Source organism: Zingiber officinale, chromosome 11A (genome assembly GCF_018446385.1).
Source record: "Zingiber officinale cultivar Zhangliang chromosome 11A, Zo_v1.1, whole genome shotgun sequence".
NCBI lineage: Eukaryota > Viridiplantae > Streptophyta > Magnoliopsida > Zingiberales > Zingiberaceae > Zingiber > Zingiber officinale.
In genome coordinates, this window is record NC_056006.1 from 26,986,667 (window position 1) to 27,012,192 (window position 25,526).

General features: G+C 35.3%; 1 long non-coding RNA gene, 1 other non-coding gene and 1 pseudogene across 3 annotated transcripts; all 3 read left to right on the forward strand.

The window, feature by feature from the left end:
- Positions 1-6,304: 6,304 nt before the first annotated feature.
- LOC122032937 lies at positions 6,305-8,954 on the forward strand. Of its 2 annotated transcripts, none has more exons than XR_006126254.1 (4): positions 6,305-6,852; positions 6,938-7,065; positions 8,100-8,191; positions 8,654-8,954. It is a non-coding gene; the product is annotated as an uncharacterized LOC122032937 (long non-coding RNA). The 2 variants fall into 2 exon arrangements; XR_006126255.1 differs by having other exon boundaries at positions 8,110-8,191.
- A 1,050-nt stretch (positions 8,955-10,004) lies between these two features.
- LOC122031315 lies at positions 10,005-15,568 on the forward strand (annotated as a pseudogene).
- An 8,330-nt stretch (positions 15,569-23,898) lies between these two features.
- LOC122033113 lies at positions 23,899-24,005 on the forward strand. The gene has a single exon (XR_006126373.1). It is a non-coding gene; the product is annotated as a small nucleolar RNA R71 (small nucleolar RNA).
- Positions 24,006-25,526: the final 1,521 nt, after the last annotated feature.

The following is a 25,526-nucleotide window of genomic DNA, read 5'->3' on the forward strand; positions in this document are numbered from 1 at the left end:
CTTCTTTTGTTCCTAAGCTCTTGCACACTTAGACATAAGGTTAAAACACCACAGGACATAACCTAACTTGGTTGATCATATCAAAACAACAAAATTTTTAAGTAAAAGAAATTTCAAGCAGAGAAAAAGACTTTCTAACAAAAATTTCTAAGTTAGACAACTTTACAAAAAATATGAGAAATTTTTCTAAGTAAAAAAATTTCAAGCAGTAAAATATTTTTGACTGACTATTAAAAAATAATTTTGCTAAGTTTTTGCAAAAAAAAAAATATTTTTAAGAAAAAAATCTAAGTTAGACATTTCCAAGTAGAAAATATTTGAAAAAAAAGAAAAAAAATTCTAAAGCATTAACTGATCCTAATTTAATGTTTTATCAGTTAGTCAATTAAATATTTTATTTCAATATTTTGACTTCCAGGTTGTGGTGAGACACTAAGTCTTCTTGGTTATTGGATCATCAACCACTTCTAGATAAAGTCTCATAAAAAAATTAAACATTTAAAGAACTCTCTGAAAGCCCTAAAATTTTTTAATTAAGATAAGACTTTTGAACCCCATAAAAATTCCTTCCGACTAGGTTAACTAGTAATTTCTTTGGAATATATTTCTCAGAAATTTTCCTAATTTATCCTTTGTGATATCTAAGGTACCAATTTAGACTGTTAAATTTTCTATAACTTGTATTAGATGAGCATGCAAGATTTTTTAAGTTATTTATTTCTTTTTGTAAATTATCATTTTCTAATTTTACTTTGTCAAACTCTTCTAATGGACAAGATTTGGTTAGAATTAATTTTAAAATTTTAATCTCTTTTTCTAATTTATAGCAATCTTTAGTTAATACTTTAATAAACTTAAATAATTTATCAGGAGGAAAAGATCGTACCTGACTTACCTTGTCAGCCTCGTTATCCGTGGACCCCCCTGAACTACTGCTTTCTTCCGACGTAGTTCCCCCTTGATCGATGCTCTCGATGCTCATTTCAGACGAGCTTGAATCAAAGTCCTCGTCTTGATGACTTGCCATTAATATAAGTCCGGAGAAGACCTCGATTTTCGATTCGGATGACGTATCGTCCCACGTCGCTTTTAGTGTCTTGAACCTTTTTGTTTGGACAGGCTTCTTTCCTTTGTCCTTGTCCTTGTCCTTGTTCCTTAGCTTGGGGCAGTTGTCTTTGACGTGCCCTTCTTCGTTGCAGTGGTAGCACTTGATCGTCCTTTTCTTTCTACCCTGCGGATGATTAGTTTTACTTGAATTAAACAACTTTTTAAAGTGCCTTACCATCATTACCATTTCCTCGTCGTTGAGAGAAGATTCTGACTCATTTTCGTCTCTCATTGACTTGAGGGTGATGTTGTGCTTCGGCTCCTTTATACCTGCACATCTCGATTCATGCACTTCAAATATAGAAAATAATTCTTCTAAGGTAATAGTTTCTAAGTCCTTAGAGATATAAAAAGCATCTACAAGTGAAGCTCATTTCATATTCCTAGGGAATACATTTAACGCGTACCTTAGCGAATCTCGGTTACTTATCTTTTCTTCGAGATTCGATAGTCCGGTGATGAACTCCTTAATTCTCGAGTGAAGATGCGCAATTGTCTCGTCTTCTTCAAGCCATAGGTTGGTCAGTTGGTTGAGAAGTAAGTCCCGTCTCGCGAGCTTGACTTCAAGCGTCCCTTCATGTAGCTCAAGAAACTTCTCCCAAAGCTCCTTTGGTGAATTATAGTTGCCAATCCGGTTAACTTCTTGTGGCAGAAAGACGCTCAGCAGATGGAACTCTGATTTGTCGTTTGCCACGTCGTCGGCCTGCTCCTTTTTCGTCCACTGGTATTTTTCCTTACCTTCTGGTACTATAAAACCGAATTCCATTATTAGAAGTAAATCAAAATCAGTTTTAAAAAATACCTGCATTCGCTTTTTCCAGCTAACGAACTCCCCCTCGAACTTCATCGGGTATATGCTTGGTCGGGCCATTGTCTTTGCTTCGATCGGCGGTTAGTCCTCCTGAAGTGTCTTGGCTCTGATACCACTTGTTGGAGACCGTTGGTGGCCGACTGTCGGAGGGGTTGAATAACCCTACACAAATAAAAATACCCTTCTCGAACTTTAAAGAAACGCTTGCATAAATAATTAAAAACTGAACTTAAAAGAAAAGAGAGACCGGAGTTTACTTGGTTACAACCGGGGAGGTTGTTAATCCAAGGAATATCGCACTAAATTCTCCTTCAGGCGGAGAAACCTCTTTTACAGCAGTGTAAGCATAGAAAGAAGGAAGCTAAACAAAATAATAGAAGCACATAAGTGTTGTTACAATTTCTTATTGAATTTAGAAGCTTCTGGACCAAGGCTGTATTTATAGCCTTGGTCAGGGGTGCCTAGAGAGTTCCAGGCACCTGGAAGGGAGATAAAGTTTTATCCTCTTGGCAATAGATCGCAGTCAAACGTGATCCGATCAAAATCGAGTTCCATGTGCTCGGACCACTAAAGTCAACATAGTTGACTTTTGATCCGGGCCCTTTGCTCCGGTGTTGCTCACCTCAGTCCGGGTCTTCCGCTCCGACTCCACTCGCTTGGGTTCAGCCAACCGAAATAAGGCTCACCCGAACCTAATTTCGGCCTTCTCGAGCAACCTTCCGTTCCGGCTTCTCATCCCTCAGAAATGGCGCGCACTTCCTTCTCGTCCGCTCGCGTACTCTTCCGCAGCACCTTGTCTCTCGGACGCACCGAACCCATCGGCTCTCTCCCATGTCGTCCTTCTCGCTAGCTGCGTCTTTTGCTCGACTTTCTGTGCTCTTAAGCTCCCGCACACTTAGACACAAGGTTAAAACACTACAGGACCTAACCTAACTTGGTTGATCACATCAAAACAACCTTGGGGTTTCAACAAGAAAGACTTGCGGAATTACTTAATTCCCAACCTCCCAGGGTCAATATGTCGAATACCAAACAAAGATTGGCAGCCGATCTGGAAGTCTTGAGTACAACGCACCTCTCCTGGAGTTGCCCCGGTCGCACAAGTAGCATCTTGGCATCTTTTCTTTGAGCGGAAAGTAGAGTAGTAGTAGAAGAAGTTTTTCTGAATTCTCTAATCGAGGGTTCTTTTATAAAGTCCTTCCGAGTGTCTGGAATCCCTCTAGCGGTCTAGATGTCGGCCCCATCCGATTAGATTCAGCTGCACCTTATCTAACTCGATCACATCCTAGTCCAAGGAACCTCTCCAAGCTCCTAGACCTGCTCAGGGTGCCTAGACCATTGGGGTGCCTAGATTTGATAACAGCTCCCAGAGCTTTGGGGCACCTGGATCACTTTAGGGCATTTAGAGCAATCCAGTTTGCTTGTAATCAAGTCCAGTTCACTTCGAACTTGATCTGGCTACGTTCGATTTGTGTATGTCTGCTTCCCCTATCTTGCTTGTAGCTCAAGGTCCCTGAAAGATAAGCATGCATATACAAACAAGAAACCTAGCATAATCCTGTAATTATACCTAATCTACTAAGCTTAACTTTTACTAGGAGTTCACTCCTTCAAGAATTCTATCTAGAGATTACTTCCCTAGGATTTTCCTTTGCCAAGCTTCTAGTCCTCTAGGCTCACTTAAACTTGCTAGTCACTTGATAGATTACTCACCCTTATCAGGCATTTGGTCACCTTGACTTGCCTTGACCAATCATCTGGTCACCTTAACCTACCTGGACCAAGCATCCGGTCACCTTGACCTACGTAGACTTTTTCCTTGCCTAATATCTGTTTTTCTCTAATTTGGTAGGACTTTACTTTGCTAGTTTTCCGATCACTCCTGGCCTGACTAGACTTTTGTCTAACATCCAGTTCTTACTAATCTACTAAGTCTTTCCCTTAACTAACCTCTAGTTAGGACTTCCTTTACTAATCATCCAGTCAACTTTTGACATGACTAGACTTCTCTTTTCTAGTCAACTTGTCAATACTAACCTGACTAGACTTTTCACTTCCAAATATTAGCTCATGTTTGGATTAACACTTGGTCAAACTTGACCAAAGAGGTGTATTATCAAATATCAAAACTCTAGAGGCTAATTGTATCAACAAGTACAATTGAAAATTTCTCCATCTTCGTTGCATCTGATCTCCCCCTCATGGCATCCCCTAGGAGAAAGCTCAACCAGAAAAGCTACAGAAGACTCGGAAGCTATGTTAGGACAAGTATCCTCGATTGGAGCATTACACGTGGCCCTCCGCTTCTTAAAATTCCAAGGCCTTTCTGCATCGAGAACTCAGGAAGAGAAGGTTCTTCCCACTCCCTCATTTGTTTTACCATTCATAGGTCTTCTCCAGATGGGATGATGGTGGGCACCTACCCATCATTCGATCGAATGAAAGGGTCAATGTTACTCCGGTGTCCTCGCGATCAAAGATGAAAAATTGGTTGCCTAGGATTTTAGCAAAATGGAGATCAGCTGTTTTATTTTTAATGAGTGGATAAATATTCAACAGTGAAGAGAAATGTATTTTAATTGATTCAACTTATTACTTTAGCAATTAAAAATTAGAAATTTTATTTTATGACTTATTATTTCATCAAATAAATATTATAAAGTAAAATATCACTTAAAAATAAATATGAAATCACTATTTTTTTAACATATGAAGTTTAAAATGATATTTTACTGAGTTTATAACTAAAGAGGATTATCATATATTACTTTACAATTAGGAATCATTAGAGTAATCATTGGCAAATTCTACTAGTGATCCTATTTAAATTCAAGAATGGATAGAAATAGAAAATTAATGATGGTAGTGGAATAAAATGGCAAAAGATAATGGCCACAGTAGATAGCGGAGAATCACTATAAGAAAACAGGACTTCAGAAACAAATTTTTTAAATGAAAATAAAATTTGTTTCAGATTTATATAAATCAGCGACATATTTAATACGGAATTATTAATCCGTTTCATTTTAGTAAATTATATATTTTTTTAAAAAAAATAAGATAGAATTTAAAACAAATTTGAAACGAAATTACGTATAAATTTTTATAAACAAAAATAAATATGAATTATAAATAGAATTTGAGACTGTATAATTTCTGTGACAAATTTTGTTTATAAATTAATTAAAAGTTAAAACGAAAATAAAATCTGTTTCAGATTTATATAAATCAGAGACAGATTTAATATGAAATTATTAATCCTTTTCATTTTAGTAAATTATATATATTTTTTAAAAAAAATTAAGACAAAATTTAAAACAAATTTGAAATGAAATTACATATAAATTTTTATAAACATAAATAAATATGAATTATAAACAGAATTTGAGACGGTATAATTTCTGTGACAAATTTCATTTATAAATTAATTAAAAGTTAAAACGAAAATAAAATCTATTTCAAATTTATATAAATCAGATACAGATTTGTTACATAATAATTAATTTGTTTAACTTTAATGAAATATAATATTTGAAAAGAAATTTAAAATAAATTTTGATACGAAGCTATGTATAAATTTTATTAAAAAAATAAATATGGATTATAAACAAAATTTGTAACTGTTTAAACATTTAATGAAAATTTTAAACGAAAATAAAATCTATTTTATATTTATATAAATCAGAGACACGAAATTGTAAATATGTTCACTTTGATAAAATATAATATATGAAAAAACTTTAAGAAAGAATTTAAACCAAATTTAATATGAAATTACATATAACTTTTTATAACCAAATTTGGCTTTGGCTTTGTCTTTGGCTTTATCATAGCAGGTACGAATTCTTTTTCCCCCGCCTCTGATTTTTTTTTTTCTTGTGCTTGGTGGTCATCTCATACGGCTGCAAGGTCGCTCGCAGCTACGAGGTCGACCGTAGTTATGAGGGCGGTCGCAACCACTTGAGGTTCTCTACAGTTGCTTCTCAAGGCCGCAAGGTTCGCGACCTTTTCAACTAGCCCCCTCATGCGACCGTGAGGTCGTCCACCCTACAGTCCCTGAATTATATTCTTGTTATTTTTATTGATTTTTACTAATAATTGTGCACTTTTCTTGTAAAATACGGCAATAAAAAAATAATAATAATTAAATAATAAGATTTAATTGGGGAATAATCTTAACGGAATTTTTATAAATTTTTAAAAATTTTCTGAAAATTTTTCGGAACTTGCAAGACATAATTGAAGGGGATGCATTTGCGGACATGAGAAAAGCCTATTTAAAATACTCAATTTAAGTAGAAGTTGATAAAGAAAATTACTTAAGCTTTAATTAAAATAAACCTAGTTTACTAATTTAATTTATCAATTTTGGTTATAATTCCTCACCGTCCCTATTCCTCCTTAATCGCTGAACCCTTCCTCACCTTATCTCGTCGCCGCCCCGATTCTTCCTCCTCTATCGCGTCGTTTATTCTATGCTCTTCTTCTTCTCCTCATCTTCTCCAACCGGCGCCCCTTTCTCTTCTTCTGCGTCATCTTCCCTCCTCTGTCGTTGTCTCCTCGTCGCAAAGGTCCTCACCGCGCCGATTATCATGAGAGCACCGCCGGCAGTAGTCCTTCTCTCCGCGAGCCTCACCAACACCAAGCTCTCTGAGCTATCAGGCAGCCTGATCCTCTTCTACTTTTTCCCCTTGCGTCTTACCCTAGATGCAACCGGCGGCATCGCATCCAACCACAGTACCTGTAATTTTGGGTGGCTAGCGTCGCCGCCATCTCTTTCACCGGCTACCACTTCTTCCTCTTCCATTTGCCACCGTTGGAGAGCTGAGTACACATGAGAGTAGGGTTGTTCTTCCGCGTATCAGTAGTTGCGAGGGGTTACCACGTGTTGCCCCCTTCAATTGTGTCATGGCCATCCGGTCAGCCACAAGGAGGTATGAGATGTTGTCATCTCTATTCCTCTTCCCTGTTTGACAGCCGTCACAGCTTATCAACTTATTGGCATCTTCTGGATTGCAGATCCATTATTGCGGTGACCTCATTTGTGCTTGGATTTGTGACACTGTCGTGTATCAGTGAATTCTGAGGCGGTGAGGGCTGTTGGACAGATTTACCATCGTCGGAAGAACCACAAACTACTAATAAGGGTAATAATCTGAACTTGATCAGATTTATTGGGTTGTTTCTTTTATCATGTTGGATGTGTGTTATGTTTCTTATTGAATGCTTATATCAAACTTGATCTCCCTTACTTAGATTGCACAGACTTGGTTTTAATTGTTTCATGCACCCAACTTGTTTGATAAAATTTTCCGTAGTTAGGTTCTAATTCCTGCATGTCATGTGTTCGGTGAAATGTCTCTTTCAATAGTTAGGTTCGATCTGATGCATCTTAGTTTACTTAACTCTTGCTTTGTATTGCTCTTTCAATTGTTAAGTTTTATGTCTTCATTTAAATTCAATTAGGTTAAGTTAGATTAGGTTTCTTTAATGCTCTTGGTTTTGTTCCATGATTAGTTTCGTTAATTACTTCATGTTGACTTTTATTTTCTGCAATTGTAGTTAGGTTAGACTTAACTCTCAATTCTTGCATTATATTTTATTCATTAGGCTTGATTTCATACTTGCTTTGCTATTTCAAATCTTAATCTTAGAATCCAAAATCCAAACTCCCTATTTAACTTTAAAAACCCTAAGCAATAACAAATTAATCCTAAGAATTATCGTCCTATCGTTACATTCCTTGAGAGAGACAATCAGGTTTATCAATAGGTCATGCATCTTCTGGTCGCGCGATGTTGCCTGTTGCCGATAGGTCGCGTGCACCTTGTGGTCATGCAATGTTGCCTGTTGCCGATAAGTCACGCGAGGATGAAACTTAGGGCATTTTCCTTTTTGCTTTGATTCCTTTTCTTTTTTTTTTAATTCACAAGAATTTCTTTTGTCATTTTCCTTTTTTTCGTAACATTTGTACTCTTTGCATTCTCATTTCTATGTTTAGTGTTTATTGTATTTTAGGTTGTTATATATTGTTTCCTTATAGCCACAATGTTCTAACTAATTTGTAGATGAGAATGAGGTTATCTAGAGGTAATCAAGTTATCAAAGAATGATCCGTAATTATTTAATTAGGTAATTCTACTTTTCCATATTCTAGTGTGACTTATGTTTCACTCGTTAGTATCATGCAGGATACCAAGAGCAAACGTTGCATTAGCCACAACAACCAAGAGCAAATGTTGGATTCAAAACCATCTTTTAATCTTTTTCTTGGTACTATTTGCTTACTATCTTCTATAGTTTTGTTTATTAATATTATAGGATTATTTCTTAGCAATATTTATAGTTCGTGTGGTATTGTGTTTGTAGATATTAAGCTTTTTTAGTTTGTGATTTAAATTAATCAATGTGTAGTAAGAAGACCAGCAAGTCTTTTCTATTATCTTGTATTTGATTTTGTTATATGTACTTAGAGATTCTAAATTAAGATTCAAATTTGAAGAAAATCTTACTTAAGTATTTGTTCACATTAACCTTATTTTTATGGTTTTGTGATGTCTATTGTTTCAGAGTCAAAAGAGTCTTCATGACTTATTAATTCTTTAGCATTAACAACTATGGACTAATTAGTGAGTGATGCTTGATATTGATTATGACTTTTGTACAATTTTAATTTATTTGTATTAAAAATTCTGATATTATAAGACTTACTCGTTTCATATTTTGATTTGTTAGATTTTCTCAACAAAATTGGTTGGTTCATTAATTTGTACAAGAGAAGCAATTTATCTCATGAAATTCGAAGACAGGGAGGGCAAAAAGAAGAAATTGAAGGCATGCATGCTATTAGCTCGAGGATGGAGGAACAAATTATTGAAAGGGAAAAAACTTGTTATTATAGAAAGTAGGCAGAGGGAAGAAAATATCAAGGAGATGATTCGGAAATGATTCAAGAAATGAAATATACAAATCATTTATATCTAGGAAAATTTGGTCTTTATAGTTTGATTATTGGTCAAATTTGTTTGGATAATGTAAATATTTATTTATTTTAATGTTAATAGTATAATAAAGTTATTTCTTTTTAATAATTTTAATTTATTTGAAATGAGGAATTATTTAAATATATTGATGAAAAATATAAAATAATAATATTTAGTGATAAATTAAAAAATAAAATTACATACGGATTTATAAATAGAATTGTAAACAGATTTCTAAATAAGATTAATAACAGATTTAAAACAAAATTAGAGACAAAATTTATATTTGAAATCAATTTTATTTTGTTAACTTGAAAACAGATTTATAAACAATTTTTTTTTCATTCGTTTCTAAAATTAGAGACGGAATATTTCCGTTGCAAAATTAGTTACAAGACTTTCACTAACGGATTTTTGAGACAGAATATTCCGTCTCAAACTTTTTTTTAGAGACAGAAAAATGATTTTCAGAGATAGATTTTTTTCTCTCTAAAGTCCTGTTTTCTTGTAGTGAATATGGTAAAAGAAATGATGTGTATTGATGATGGAAGAAGAAAATCTCAATAAAAAAGATGAAGCGACACTGTTTAATTTGATGATAAGATTGCAATGCCTGTTTGCATTACAATCACATCAACTTCAACCTACACCATTATGCCTTGATCGAGTTCACACCTAATTAATAAAGAACTTCTACCTAAAAATTAAAATATAGTTCACTTGAACTCTCATCTCATATTTCTTCCTGCTAACGCTGCTGTCTCTTGAGTCCACGTTGATAATAAGCCTCCACTTTTTTAATTCAAAACTAGATACATAACTTAACTGACACCGGAAAAGTTTGACAAACCAAATAATTAAAAGAAACAAAACAATAGCTAAAGGATCAGTTCCAATGCACATGGTTTTACACTTGAACTCTCTGTCTCTCTCTGCACTGCCTCTGACATCTTATATTTAAGGAGGTTTTACACTTGGATTAGCCAATTTTAAGGCTTAATCTAATTATAAAATGTCTATTTACATGTCAACGTAGTTAATTATTCACTTTTATCTATTATCTATTACAGAACAAGTAATGGCCAGCTCATGAGCTGACGCTTATGGAGGACTGGCTTCCAGTAAATAATGGTTTCTCGTGAATCACGTATGAAGTAGCTTGCTAAGACTTAGTTAATCTAATTATAAAATGCATGTTTACAAGCCAACGTAGTTAATTAAAAGAAGATAATTAACTATCAATGGGGATAATATTGTTAAACTAAATGAAGTGTGCCCCATTTAGACCCGTGACAATTTTTTTTTTTTTATTTGTTTCTTTAATATCTGTTGCTTTAAGGTAATTTACTTAAAATAGTATATTTATATCGAATATTCGAATGGATGTTTCCTAAATTTAAATTTTAAATCTATATAGAACTCAACAAATAGAAACCATATACAAGATCTAGTGACATCGAGATTATAGAGAAAAGTAAATACACGAAGCACCTGAATGTAACAGAATTGTTATTGTCTTTGTGTTATCCATGAAATCCGATGATCTTGTGAATAAGCAATAGGCACATATCTTCGGTGAGAATTTGGGTGATGGTACTATACTTTCCTCGCCAATGAATAGTAGGGAGATCTCAAATTATCCAATTATACAAGGATCGAGTCCTATATATAGACTTTAGTCATGAGCATGATTCCATTACCAATCTATCATTAATAACAAAATGGTTTAACGGATTCTACACGTGTAAATTCACATCCGATAATAAAAATCTATAATTAACTTTAATTAAATCATTTAAAGGATTTATTCCATAATGGTATAAATTCGCATGTTATAAACAAGATGTATTACTTATCATTAGATTAAGATGTTTTTATTTAGTTCAACAAATCATTAATTTAGTTTGAATTAGTAGCATCGCTTTTATATATAATTTTCATATTAAATTATATAACAATAATAACTAAGTTTTTACCTGATTTAAATCAGTTATATGAATTCTTCTATCATTTAACTTGATCTTCTAATATATCCTCATGCACTTGTAATAGTCTCATATAGCTAATAGTTACTGAATTAATTAAAATTTTCTTAATAGTTAATTAATGATGTCATTAATTGATTGGACAGTCAGTTAGTTCGGTTTATCAATCGAGTTGCACAGTCATTGTCTGATTCAATTATACTAATCGGTTGCTCACAACTTAACAGGGAACTTATATAGATTTGATTTAGTCTGTTTAACTATATGTAAAATCGACTTCTATTTAAAATGAATTTTTAAATTAATCAAACTAAACTTTCTAATGTGGTCGCGTCCATCATTTATTTCTTTGGACTTAACCAAAATTTTATTTACCACCCCAATGATAACATTGAAGAAACATATTTTATTGACTAAAGCTCTCACCATGCCTGTGGGTCAACAATTGAGCAAAGGACCAATTCCTCTGCATGTGGTTTTACACTGTACGCGCGGTTCACTCTTGGACAAGTTTGACCTAAAGAGGATAAAGAAACAAAATAATAGAAGGACCAATTCCACGGCAACCGGTTTCACGCTTGGTCTCTCTCTGCTTTAACAGAGAGAGACCAAGCGTAATTAAATTGTCAAAATAAATTTCGTAATTTAATTCCTCTGTAATTAAATTGTCAACTTAATTACATTAACCGAGATGTCAAAATAATAGATTGAGAATGTAGCTTATGAAAACTCTTCAACCATAAAGTTCAAAGCTTAAGCATGTGCTTAACGTTTACAGTATGAAGGAGCAGCATCAGAAGGGGGGAGAGGACCGAGTATTTGGGATACCCTCACACACATGCACCCAGGTCTTTTTACTCTCTCTCTCTCTCTCTCTCTCCATTTTTCTTTCAGAAAATTATCTTCATGCAAATTTCAAATGGATTAATAAATGCATATTATATATATATACTTCCAGAAAGTGATTGAATATCATGTTAAATAATGGTTTTTCATGAATCACGCAAGAAGCAGCTAATGTGAAGTGAAGCCTTAAACTAATTATAAAATGACTGGTTGTTGATTAAGAAAAAGACAACTATCAACGTGTATAAAATAGTCAAACTAAATGAAAAAAGGATCATTTTTAATAAAGAATTCTTTTATGCCATTTAAAATTTCCACAGAATCTAATATTTAATCCAAAACATGACTAACTTGCTCGAGATAAATGTTTTGGCAGAAGCAATAGCAGATAGGAGCAATGGTGATGTGGCTGTTGATTTTTATCATCGTTATAAGGTACTACGTGATCATATTAAAGATAATCTATCTATTTATAGATTTATATTACTGATTAGTTAACTCTATTTGAGCATGGATTGTTGTAGGAAGACATAAAGTTCTTAAAATATATGGGGATGGATGCTTTCAGGTTCTCTATCTCATGGTCTAGAATCCTACCAAGTATGAAACCTACATTAAAATAATTAATTAAGATATGGCGGATAGAACTTTGAGATGAATAAATTAAGAATTCTAAACTTTCAGATGGAAGCATAAGTGGTGGAATCAACAGGGAGGGCATAGATTTCTACAACAACCTCATCAATGATCTTCTTGACAATGGTAATCACTAGCTATTACAATCAAGAAGCTGAAACTGAAACAAGAACTGTGTTTATGCAGATTTGCAGCCGTTTGTGACCCTCTTCCACTGGGACCTTCCTCAGAGTCTTGAATCAGAGTACTTGGGCTTCCTTAGCCCCCTTGTCGTGTGAGTTCAGATGATAATTCATTAATTCGATTTTCATCTTCATTAAGAAAAAAAGAAAAGGAAGAAAAGACAATCACTACTTTGGGTAATGACAGAGATGACTTCAGAGATTACGCCGAGCTGTGCTTCAAGGAATTTGGAGACCGAGTGAAGCACTGGATTACATTCAATGAGCCATTCTCATATTGCAGCAATGGGTACTCAAGTGGTGTGTTCCCTCCAAACCGATGCTCTCCCTTCGAATTTGTTAAGTGTGGTAGAGGCAACTCATCCACAGAGCCCTACCTCTGCGCCCATCATCAATTACTGGCTCATGCAACTGCTGCCAACCTATACAAAGACAAATTTCAGGTATTATTTTTCCTCCAAAATATATGTCTTTGTGCATCTTCATTTAGCCATTTACTAGGACATCGACACATGACAACAGCGAAAGCTGAACTAAAGGCTTGATCAGGATTGCTACATGGTTGAGCTCTAGCAAGTGTACCTCTTCCATAGTAGATGAATGAGTAGTTTGAGAAGTGTACAAAAGCACTACAAAGATAGATTATTTTTCAGATAATATACAGTGGAAGACCTTAATCAAATACTCTCTTTTTTTATTTAAAATTTTAACAAAAGCTTCTACGATTCTAGATAGTTTTGATAGTTCGATCCTCCATTTTAACATTATTCATTGACCATTTGAAGTTTGATATATAATGAAATATTTAATAATTTTTATATTGCATTCTTTAAGAGTAGAGGAAAAGGAATGACATAATGATAAAGTTATTACTAAGTGATCTGGAGATCACATATTCGAGTCATGAAAATAATCTTTTGCAAAATAAAATAAAATTGAATACAATAAATTTTTCTTTAAAATTCTGTGCATGGATTTCCTTTTTATTCTTTAAAGTAGAGTTTTTTTTATTGGAAACAGTTAGTTGAACTTTTTAAATAATACTGTTTAATTTTATTAGAAAAGTTTACTAGGAAGAATGATTTAGGATCTCATATATTAGTTAAAATCAAGGCCTAAGCTACTCTTTGGGGGAAAAAACAAATCAATTTAGCTATACTATAATAACTAAACATGTGATATATATAGCTCATAATTCCGTTCAATTTTATTGTAAAAAATATGATGTGATAGATATGTTCCTTAATAAGGAGAAAGTAGGGTAAAGAACTACAAAATATCCAGTCAAAAGATATCTTTACCAAAGGAGTTTTTAATAAGATGCTTTCAAAGTTTTTAAGTTGGACATGTATGACATCTATGCAACAACTTTTAAAAAGTATTAAAATATTCAACATGTTTATACCATATTTTTCAAGAATCAAGTTTTTTAATATTTTTTTAAAAAAATTATTCATATTTTTAGACGAGACTATTTAATTTTATTAAAACTTTGTTATAAAGATAAGTTGTGTCATAATATATAAAATGAGTTAGATTCTCATGTAATAATTTAGATTTGAGAGTTAATACAAGATTCATATTGTGCTATATTTGTCACAAAATGTCTATGGGCAGGATGTCATAGTTAGACCCTCCAGTGATAGATCAAGGATGCAGAATTCCAGTGATAACCATGATTCATCATTTTTTTTATACTTGTCCCTAAACTCTTATTAACAAATTGGATAAAATGGTTTCAACTCAATGACAAAGATCAAGTAAACATTTAACACCTAGTTTTAGGCTCAAGTTTTCTAGCTCCTACTCAAGTTTCTTTCAAATTAGCAATGACTAGATCAAGACTTATTTTTACATACCCATTCACAGGCATCTCAAAAGGGATTGATAGGCAAACACTAGTAACCTACTAGTTTGTGTCGTACTCCAACACCAAAGCTGATGAAGATGCAGTCTCTCGTTCTCTAGATTTTATGTTTGGATGGTGAGTTTTGTCATTTATCTCTCTTTTTTTAATAATAATTATTCATGAATGAAATAATTTTGTTACAGGTTCATGGACCCCTTAACTCAAGGGGACTATCCTTTTACAATGAGAGCCATTGTTGGGGATCGCCTTCCAAAGTTTAGCACAGAACAATCTCAACTGGTTAAATCATCATTTGATTTCATCGGACTTAATTACTATACCACATACTTTGCTGATTCCATTTCCCTTTTGTCAAGAGTTAATGTTAGCTATGATTCAGATTCTCACACCCTACAAACTGGTAATGTTTCTATAAACTCAAGCCAAATAAATTACTAATGCTTGAACCCATGTGGTTTCATGTAACTATATTTGATATTACAGGTATACGTAGAGGAGTTAGAATTGGCAGACAGGTACATAAAAACTTTAAGAGAGAAATTATTTTTGTTATAAAAATGTATAATAAGATGGTATTTGATCCATGTAGGCGGCCTCTAGTTGGCTCTTTATCTACCCAAGAGGGATAAGAGAGATAATTTTGTATCTCAAGAAAAATACAATAATCCACTCATCTACATCACAGAGAATGGTAGGGGATCTATTTGATAGTTCCTTGAAAATATAATTTATTTCTGTGTGACTAATTCTGTTCATTAGGAGTTGATGAGGTGAATAATGCAACATGGCCACTGGACAAAGCCTTACAAGATGATGTGAGGATTGATTACCACAAACAACATTTACACTTTGTTACGGAATCTATTAGGTATGAGATTAATTCATTATCAGAATTTATCTGCCTTGACTTGAAATAGAGTTTCATATATCTTTAAAAACATATGTAAGACTAATTATCATATACGTGCTACTTTGGTAGGGAGGGAGCTAATGTCAGAGGATACTTTGCATGGTCACTGTTAGATAACTTTGAATGGTCGAATGGATACACAGTTAGTTTTGGTATCATATACGTGGATTATAGAAATGGATTAAAGAGATACCCCAAGAAATCTACTTCCTGATTTCAACAATTTCTGAAAAGTTAATTTTCTAAAACCCATACTAGTAATAGTAAATAATAATAATGTAAAGATTGTTCACCTCTAAATTGTTATTCAAATAATGTAAGTTGTCTTCTCCTTTTCAAGTTGTCAAAGATAATTAAGTTAATCAAAAAAATTACAATGGGAATACCTAAAGAAACACACACACACACACCCCCAAAAGGGGTGTTCCTATTTAGAATAGAACTTTTTCACCTTTAAGAGGATATGTGTGTAATGCTAACTATATGACAATAAAATATATATGGATGAGCTTTTATATGTCTTTTTCGTATGAATGTATCATATTAGTCTAAAAAAAGCAAAGTAAAGACTATTCGCATGATAAACTTTGAGATTTATAACATTGTTGTTCTAGAGAGCTTACGTGCTTAATTCTATATGCAATCAAGAGACCAATCTTCCACTATTTCACATATATTTGTTTCCTCTATGACTTATTCTCTACTAATGTTCTTCATATTCTCATTCTTGGATAACTTTTAAAATTTTTCATCAGCAACTACCCATCTACAAACATGCTCAAAGAATTAAACCTTACAAGTTTAAGGTGAATTATGGCTATTTAAAAATTTTCAAAAGATTAATTATATGTTAACAAACAAACTCTTGGAAGGAAGGATCTTTTAGTTCCCTCTAACTATAAAATTAAAGTACAAAGTTAGTCGATCCCCTATTATGAGAGGGCCAAAGTGTCACCTAGCTATTGGCAATACCATATGAATCTAAAGAGGAGAAGAAAGAGACAGAAGAAAAGTAAGAACATTGTGGAGGAGAAAAGAATAGAGGGGAGGAAGATGGAGAAAAAGAGAATAGAAGAGGAAAGAACGTAACACCATGGGAAAGGGAAGTAAAAGAGGAGGAAGAAGAAAAATTAAGGATGAGGATGCAAAGGGTGTTGGAATTTATGGATTGGCGGTGTTGATCCAATAGCTAGGTCAGATCAATTAGCTCGACAATGAGTTGATTGCTCAATCCGGTGGAGTTTAGTATGACAACATGGACCTTGTCCTATTTACCCTTTCGACATACCCTTTTGATTATCGAGGCATCTCCTTCGAGTAATAGATGTATCTTTCTTGATATCGTCATTATCAACTTAATCACATCGGTGATGTCATACCACAAGTATATGATTATCGCTAAGTAATAAAAATATCTATTCACAAGGACTATTAATTAAGTATTAGTTGGTTTTACATGGTGAACTATCTAGACGATCAAAGATTGGTTCATGAACGTTGAAAACTAGGAAGTGAGAAAAAGAGAGAGAGTTGAGAGAGCAAGAGAGAGAGAAAGTGAGCTAAGAGAGAGAGAGTGATTAGAAGAATGATTCTACGATTTCAATTTCACTATGATGCTAGTTAATTCCCTATGTATTGTTCACTCCCTTACCCTCCGTATTTATGATCATATAGGGATTCTAACCTAATTACCGATAAGCTACCATAATTCTAACATCAATTAGTAAAAGGAGTAACTCTCGAAAGTCTAGTTAAAGGGATACCTTTTGTCACTAAGGGTCCCTCGATCATACAATCACTAGAGTTATCTCAGTTACTTCCTAATGAGGATTAAAGGCTACACCAGAGTGTTTACACCATTCTCATTCAATGTTACTAAGTAGAAGAAGTAACATAGAAAGTCTAGTTAAAGGGATACCCCTTTTACTAGGAGTCCCCCGGTCATATAATCGGTATATTATACAAATCACTTCCTAATATTAAATTAATGTAACCCCATTAAACTCTTAGTTAGCTAATCCCTTTGTAGAGAAATGACCTCCTTTCAAGAGGATCGTTCTAGAATGTGTGGTTAATACACCCTAGCGCTTCTCCTCTACAAGATGACCAATCCACCACAATCCACATGCTTACACTATTCATATATTTCATCAAACACTTACAATATATAACACACATAGAACATGGTATAAATACTTTATTGAACAAGGAAATGATATATACATAGTGTTGGGGTTGCAAGGTTGCAAACATAGTCCCATATTGGAAACACATGGGAAAGATCATGGGTTTATAAGAGAAAAGATATCTCCATTGGCATGAGGCCTTTTGGGTAGAACCCAAGAGCAAAACCATGAGGGCTTAGGCCCAAAGTGGATAATATCAAATCATTGTGGAGATATCTAAATTCTTTTCGATCCATCAATTGGTATCAGAGCCCGGACTGCCAGAAGGTTTAACCGCTGACTGTACACAAGAGCTATGGTCTGATTGAGCCATGTGGGTACAATATTGACCTCGAACAAAGAAAGTGGAGACTCCTATGTTCGGATCAAGAGGACTAGACACCAGGCAGGAAGTCCTAGTTGCGACTAGGCAAGGAAGTCCTAGTAGGTCGGGTGGACCAAGGGGCAGGAAGACCTGGTGGGCCGAGGATCGGACGTAGGAAGCCTATGGTCCTTTGTTTGAGGGGGGGATTGTTCGGGTTGCAAGGTTGCAAACATTGTCCCATATTGGAAACACATGGGAAAGATCATGGGTTTATAAGAGAAAAGATATCTCCATTGGCATGAGGCCTTTTGGGTAGAGCCTAAGAGCAAAACCATGAGGGCTTAGGCCCAAAGTGGACAATATCATACCATTGTGGAGATATCTAAATTCTTTTCGATCCATCACATAGTTCATACATCAATATCACATCAAAATTACTCCCTATATCCTAAGAATCGGAGGACTACTCCATTAAGAAGGTAGAACAAACCAAAGACATGAATAATAACATTATTACAACCCAAATACAAGAAATGATGAGAAGAAATGCCTAGATATGTGTTGTCGATGTCTTTAGAGTGTCTCCTTGCTCTTGAGGTGGATGGATCATTGACGGCTCGAAGATGAAGGCTCTAGGGTTTCCCCTAAAGGGGGGAATCCTTTAAAAAGGAAGGGGGTAGAGCCCCAAACCAAGGATGTGAACTAAAGGAAGAAAATCCCCTTATATAGGCGAGCACGAGCCTTGCCTGCTATGACACACGGTCATGACTCTAGGCATGGCACGACCATGTATTTCTCTGGAAATTATAGACACGATCGTGCCACTAGACATGACACAACCATGTAATTTTCTAGATTTTGGGACAAGGCTATGACATTGGGAACAACGTGGCTATGTAACTCTCTATGAATTCTTGGAGGCATGACACGGTCGTGTCTTTCAGACATGGGTAGTGCTAGCTATACAAGGGCTGTGTAAGCCCCTATTTAGCTCTATTTGGTTGCTCTCTTTACTCCGAAGTCGCTCTAACATATTTCTTTATAGTTTAAGCTCTAATTTTGCTACAATTTACATCCTATTAATAAAATAAGCAAAGACCAAATCTTTGAACAAATAGAATGGAAGTAAAAAATAATAATGACATATGGTGCAATAAATATATATTATACTCATGAAATATATATAGATGTGCATCAAAGAATGCATAAAAATATATATAATCTACACACATTAGTTGGCCACCGAATTATCCCTTCGGATATTAATACACCTTTTCAAATAAGCTTATTCCTATGGATAAGAATATTAAGGTCAAGATGAAGGCTAAGTCTTCTTTCTTTAGGATGATATTGTTATGCCTAATTGCTTATGGTTCACCTCCCAAGATCCTGTTGGGAATATAATCAAAATCTCACATTAAAAAAAGATATTGAAAAGATTATGCATTTAAAAGGCTAACAATATTTTCATTGGAATAAGGTCTTTTGGGTAGAGTTTGTTGGTGCAGTTAGCACCAATGGTCAAATCTAAGTTTTGATGAATGCAAATGAATTAAAGTTAGGTGTGGTGTGATCTAACCTTATTACCAAGTGTGTAGGACTTGACGGGTCTGGAGGACCTGACACCAGGATAAAATTCAGCTATGTCTGTTGGACCTGATAGTTGGTGTTGAAGTCCAGATAGGTTTAAGTGACCCAATATCTAGCATAAAGTTCAGTTAGGTCTACGGGACCTGACATCTGACCGAAATCCAATTGAGTTTGCGGACTTGACAAATGGTGGAAAGACCTTGTGGGTCAAAGGTAATTCAAGTAATTCTGCATAGTGAGTAAGGTAAGCCATTGGAGGAGAGTGCGTAAGTACCCCAAGGTAGTTTTGATGTCTAAGTTAGGTCAACTGAGTTAAGTTAGGTCATGTGTTTATTTTATGCTTTTTGTCTAAGTGTTCAAGAACTTAGGAGCACAAGAAACCGAGCAAAAAACACAGCTAGCAGAAAGGATGACACGGGAGAGAGTCGACAGGTTCGGTGCGCCCGAGGGACGAAGTGTTGTACAAGAGTACACTGGCGGATGAGAAGAAAGCGCGCGATATTTCTGAGGGATGAGAAGTCGGAGCGGAAACTTGCTCGAGATAAAGGATGGAAAGAGAGTTCGGGTGAGCCCTATTCTGAGTGGCCGAAACCACCCAAATGAATGGAGTTGGAATGGGGAGAAATCGGATAGTCAATAGGTTGTTGACTGTCCGAACGCTTGGACTAAGTCTAGGAGCCCAGACCTGGTCGAGATGCCCTGACCCCCTAGGCACCCTCGGTGGTACCTCGACGAGCGCTATTCGAAAGGGGCTATGCCAACACGATCTGGGTTCTCGAACCTAGTCTAGGAACCCGGATTAGAAAAGTTTATCTTCACTAAACCGTTATGAACAATTACGACGTGGATAAAACTTTATCCACGCCCAAGCGCCTGGACCCATTCCAAGCGCCTGGAGCTGCCATGTTAGCAAATGGATATATTCAACTAGCAGGCTATAAATAGAGACCATTCTCAGTAGTTTAGACAATCACTTGTAGATGAATCCATTTACTGTTCTACTAGTTTGTTTGTGAACTGTCATCATTATAAGAGGCTACTCCACCTAAAGGAGATCTTCATAGTGAGCTTTTCATAATCTTGGATTAGGAATTTTCTAATTATAAACCAAGGCAATTCACCCCTCCTCTTGTTGGCTGCACGGATCCTAACAAGTGGTATCAGAGCCAGACTCGCTTCAGAAGGACTAACTATCATCGAAAGCATAAGAAATGACCGAATTCAGCATCTACCCTTCGAAATTTGAGAAAGAACATGGAAAAAGAGCATGGAGGTATTCTTCAAGACCAATTTTGAAATATTACTAATTATAAAATATAGTTTTGTAGAACCCACGGATCAGCACAGAGCTGAGAAAGAAGAGTACACATGGACGAAGAAGGAGCTGACCGATTTCATGGCTAATGGAAAAGCAGAGTTCCATCTGCTTAGTGCTCTTCTGCCCCACAAGGTCAGCTGGATCAGAAGCTACAACTCCACCAAAGATCTCTGGAAAAATTTCTAAAGCTTCACGAAGGTACTTTAGAAGCCAAACTAGTAAAGCGGGACATCCTCAGAAGCCAATTGATGAATCTCTAGATGAACAAGGGAGAGAAGGTAGCCCAACTCCATGAAAGGATCAAAGATCTGATCACTCAACTCAACAACCTCAAAGAAAATGTAACAAATCATGACTCTTTAAGGTATGCACTTAATTATTTTCTAAGAACTTAAGAATGGTTAGACTTAGTAGATACTTACTACATCTCTAAGGATCTCAAGGAAAAAGTGTTGTTTAATTGGAGAAGTGAGATCTTGAGAAAATATATCTTGAGAAGTAAGATCTTAGGGAAGGAAGTTTTAGATCTTGAAAGTAAGAGAGGAGAATTGTTGTTTAGATCTAAATCTAGATGTGATTTATGGAGAAAAATGAGTAAGAGATCTAGATCTGAGAGGTTAAGAAGAAAGGTTGAAGATAAGAAAGGGTTGGAGAAGAAATTCAGCTTGGGGGTGTGGCCGACACGGCCTTGGCACGACCGTGTCTTATAGACATGGTGAAGTCAAGATGCTCCACACGACCGTGTAGATCTCCATGGCCCAAGCAGTCCTCCTTTCGATCAGAACCACATGGCCGTGCCAATTGGCACAGGCAGTGGTGTCTCCTTCTCGGCTAAGTTCACACAGCCAATGTGTGTCACACGGCCAAGTTCATTTTCTCTCTGTTGGCCTCACACGGCCGTGTGTGTCACACGGCCTCCTTCTTTTTCTCTGGTATTTTCACACGGTCTTGTGAAATCACACGGTCTTGACCCTATTCTTCTCTAGTGAGTTCACATGACCAATGTGAGTCACACGGTCGAGTACTCCTCCTCCCTTGTAAGTGTTACACGGCTGTATATGGTACACGGTCAGGCTCTGTTAGGTCTAGTATTGCTGAATTTCCTCCTTTCCAACTTCTCCAATGCCTCCATGCCCATGAAATAATCATGGCCAGCTCATGGAAGCAATGTACAACCTGAAAACAAAAACAACAACAATTTAAAAATATTAAATAATGAAAAATAAAGCTAAAATTAAATCTAACTAAAGGAACCCTTGGGTTGCCTCCCAAGAAGTGCTTATTTAAGCTCATTAGCTCGACCCCGTCTTCGTTTTCACGGCTATACCCAAGGAGACATGGATTTTTCTCCTAGGGTTGAGTGTGCTTCTTCTTCCCTCATTCTTGCCCTCGGAGGGTAGATGCACTTCTCATTTTTTTATTGGGGGCATTCTCCAAACACTTGCCGGATCATGTTCCTCATCTGGTAGCCTCCCATGAGGATGGAAGTTCCAATCCTCTAATTTGCAAGCATCCGCTCTGCTGTAAATGCTCACTAAGAAAGAAGAGACATGGTTATAAGAATTAGCTAGATCATACTCCAACCTTTCCTTACTGATTACCAATGAAAGTTTATGGTTTTTCACGTCGATTATAGCTCCAGCTGTTGCAAGAAAAGGTCTTCCCAGTATTATTGGAATCTTCGGGTCTTCTTCCATGTCAAGAACAACAAAATCTGTGGGAATAATGCTCCCACCTACTTCTACTGGCACATCTTCAACAATAGTCATAGGGTACCTGCAAGTATGATCAGCTAATTGCAGTGCCATAGTAGTAAGTTTAAAGTTTTTGAGACATAATTTATTACAAATTGAGTATAGAATGAGGCTAAGACTTGCCCCCAAATTACAAAAGCTTTTTCTATAAAAGTAGATCCAATAGTGTAAGGAATATAAAAGCTTCCTGGGTCTTGACGCTTTGGGAAAGTGTTCTCAAATAAAATGCTACATTTTTTAGTTAGAGCTACGATCTCGATCTCTCATTTTCTTCTTTTGTTGGACATAATATCCTTCAAAAATTTGACAAACTTCGGCATTTGTTGAATGACATCAATTAGAGGGACCTCAACACAAATATCTTTAATCTTGTCAAGAAATCTACCAAATTCTTCATCCTTCTTCAACATGACTAATTTTTGAGGAAAAGGGATTGATTGGCTGTGAGGGTAAAGTGGAAGAGTCTCTTCAACCTTCTTGGTATTCTCCTCATCATCTTGAATCTGAACTGGTTCAAGTGTTAGAGGAGAGAGCTCATCTTGAATTTTCATCTCTTTTGGAGCAATCACTTGAGGATCTCCCAAGGTCCATCTGCTCTTAAGCTCAATTCTGTTACAGTGTTCCATTTGATTGACATAAGGTTTTCCAGGAAATTGTCCTGATGCTCTTGAAGATGAAGAAGCTATCTGGGCAATTTGGCTATCTTGCATTTTTTGGTGTTTCTCTGAATTATCCATTCTCTGATTTAATAGCTTGATTTCTTGCTTCAATTCATTTTGAGCAGAAATGACTTCTTCAAGCATTTTTTCCAATTTAGAAAATTGATAACCTTGAGAAGGTTGTTGTTGTTGAAAGTTTTATTGCCTAGGCTGGTAGCTTAGTCTAGCCTCCGTGGATGGTCCTTATTCTTGATTATTGCGATAAGAGAAGTTTGGATGATTCTTCCAACCAGGGTTGTATATGTTGGAATATGGATTGTTCTATCTCTGATTGTAACTCATGATAGCATCGCACTGCTCAAGTTAATTAATTTGTGTAGAGATGACTCCTAATAGGCATGAATCTTGAGCATGATCTGTACTTCTACATGTTTCACAAACACACACTATGACATTGACAGTGCTAGAATTTGTTCCCATATTTTCTAGGTTTTTAGTAAGAACATCCAGTTTTGCAGACATCAAAGTAATTGTATCTACATCGAATTTTCCTAATGCTTGAATTGGGTTTGTATATGAATAGTCTTGAATTCTTTCTGTTGTCCATTGATGATGGTTTTGTGCTACACTTTTAATAATTTTCTCGGCTTTATCTAGGCTTTTATTCATAAGTGCCCCTCTGGCTGCAAAATCTAGAGACACTTTTGTATGATAGTTGATGTCGTTATAAAACGTATGTAGAACTAGCCATTTTTCTAGTCCATGATGTGGGCATTGTCTGAGCATATTGTTGTATCTATCTCATGCTTCAAATAATGATTCAAAGTCTGACTGTCTAAAGCTTGATATCAAATTTCTCATATGAGCAGTTTTGCTTGGAGGATAAAATTTGTCCAGAAATTGTTGCTCACATTGTTCCCAAGTGGATATACTATTTACAGGCAAATAATTTAGCCAATGTTTGACTTTGTCTCTCAAAGAAAACCCAAATAATAATAATCACACTACTTCTGTTGGAACACCATTCATTTTCATTGTATCACATATTTCATAGAAAACTTCAAGATGTTGATTAGGATATTCATGTGGTCCGCCTCCAAACTGATTCTGTTGTACCATAGTGATTATCGTAGGCTTGATTTCAAAATTATTGGTTTCAATAGATGTCCTTGTGATGATAGAACGAAGTCCTCTTACATATGGTGTTGCATAATCTTTCAGTGGTTTGTTTGCCATATTTGAGTGTTCTTGTTCATCTAGATGTCTTTGCAAGATTTTTATTCTATGAAAGGTACTATCAATTTCCGGATCAAAAGGTAACAAATCACCTGCAAAGTTAGATCTTTGCATACAAAAAACAAGATCACAAGTATTTTTTTCACAAAATTTTCTCACTGAAATATTAAAAATATAAAATGCACAATTTGAATTGCAACAAGGAAAATTACAGAAAAAGTAATAAGAAATGCAAGGTAAGATTGCAAAAACAGAATTTCCAAGACTAGTTACAACCATCTAATAGAAAAGAAAAGAAAAGTTTAGTCTAACTTAAATGATTATCTCTAATGTTATAGATGCAGTCCCCGGCAACGACAACAAAAACTTGTTACTCAACCGCAAGTGCACGATTTCATCATTAATAATAAAAGATTATCTATCCCACAGGGACTGGTTATAAGCACAAAGATGTCTCACGTAGAATTAGTTAAATAATTAACAAGGTAGGGAATGTACTAAGTAAGCAACTAGAAACAGAAAAGTACATGAAGTATTTGGTTTTGTGAGTATTCTAGGAATTCAGTTTCATTGTGATATTCATTGATGTATCATGGTTCTCCAATTCATATCCTCAATTGATATGTATTTGTAAGAAGTTGTTGGTTTTCTCCTGCAGAAGACAACCGACAAGGGACTTTGATCTACACCTCTAGCAATTAAATAATTATGATCCCTATGAAGTCTGTTAGCGGGACAGCCTATCACCAATGCCCCTCAGTCATACAACATTGAAACACATCACCACTCAATCCAAATAAAGGTGTAGGAACTAAATGAATTTAACTATTCCACCTCCTTGTAGAGACTAGATTCACCTTTCAAAGTGACCCCCTAGACGTTCGTTAGTAGGGCAACTTGTCACTAGCGCTCCTCAGTCATACGATCTAGGATATCCCTCTACGAGATCCATAATCATCACAAACATTCAATCAAACATGGTAATTAGGTTCAAACACAAGAATCCACACAAGATCAAATAAATACAAAATATACCAACATCATCTAGATAGGAAATTGACATATCTATGAGATCTTACATCAAATCACATCACAAATACTCTCTTAATCCTAGAACAATGAATATACTCCATAGTACAAAGATAGAGA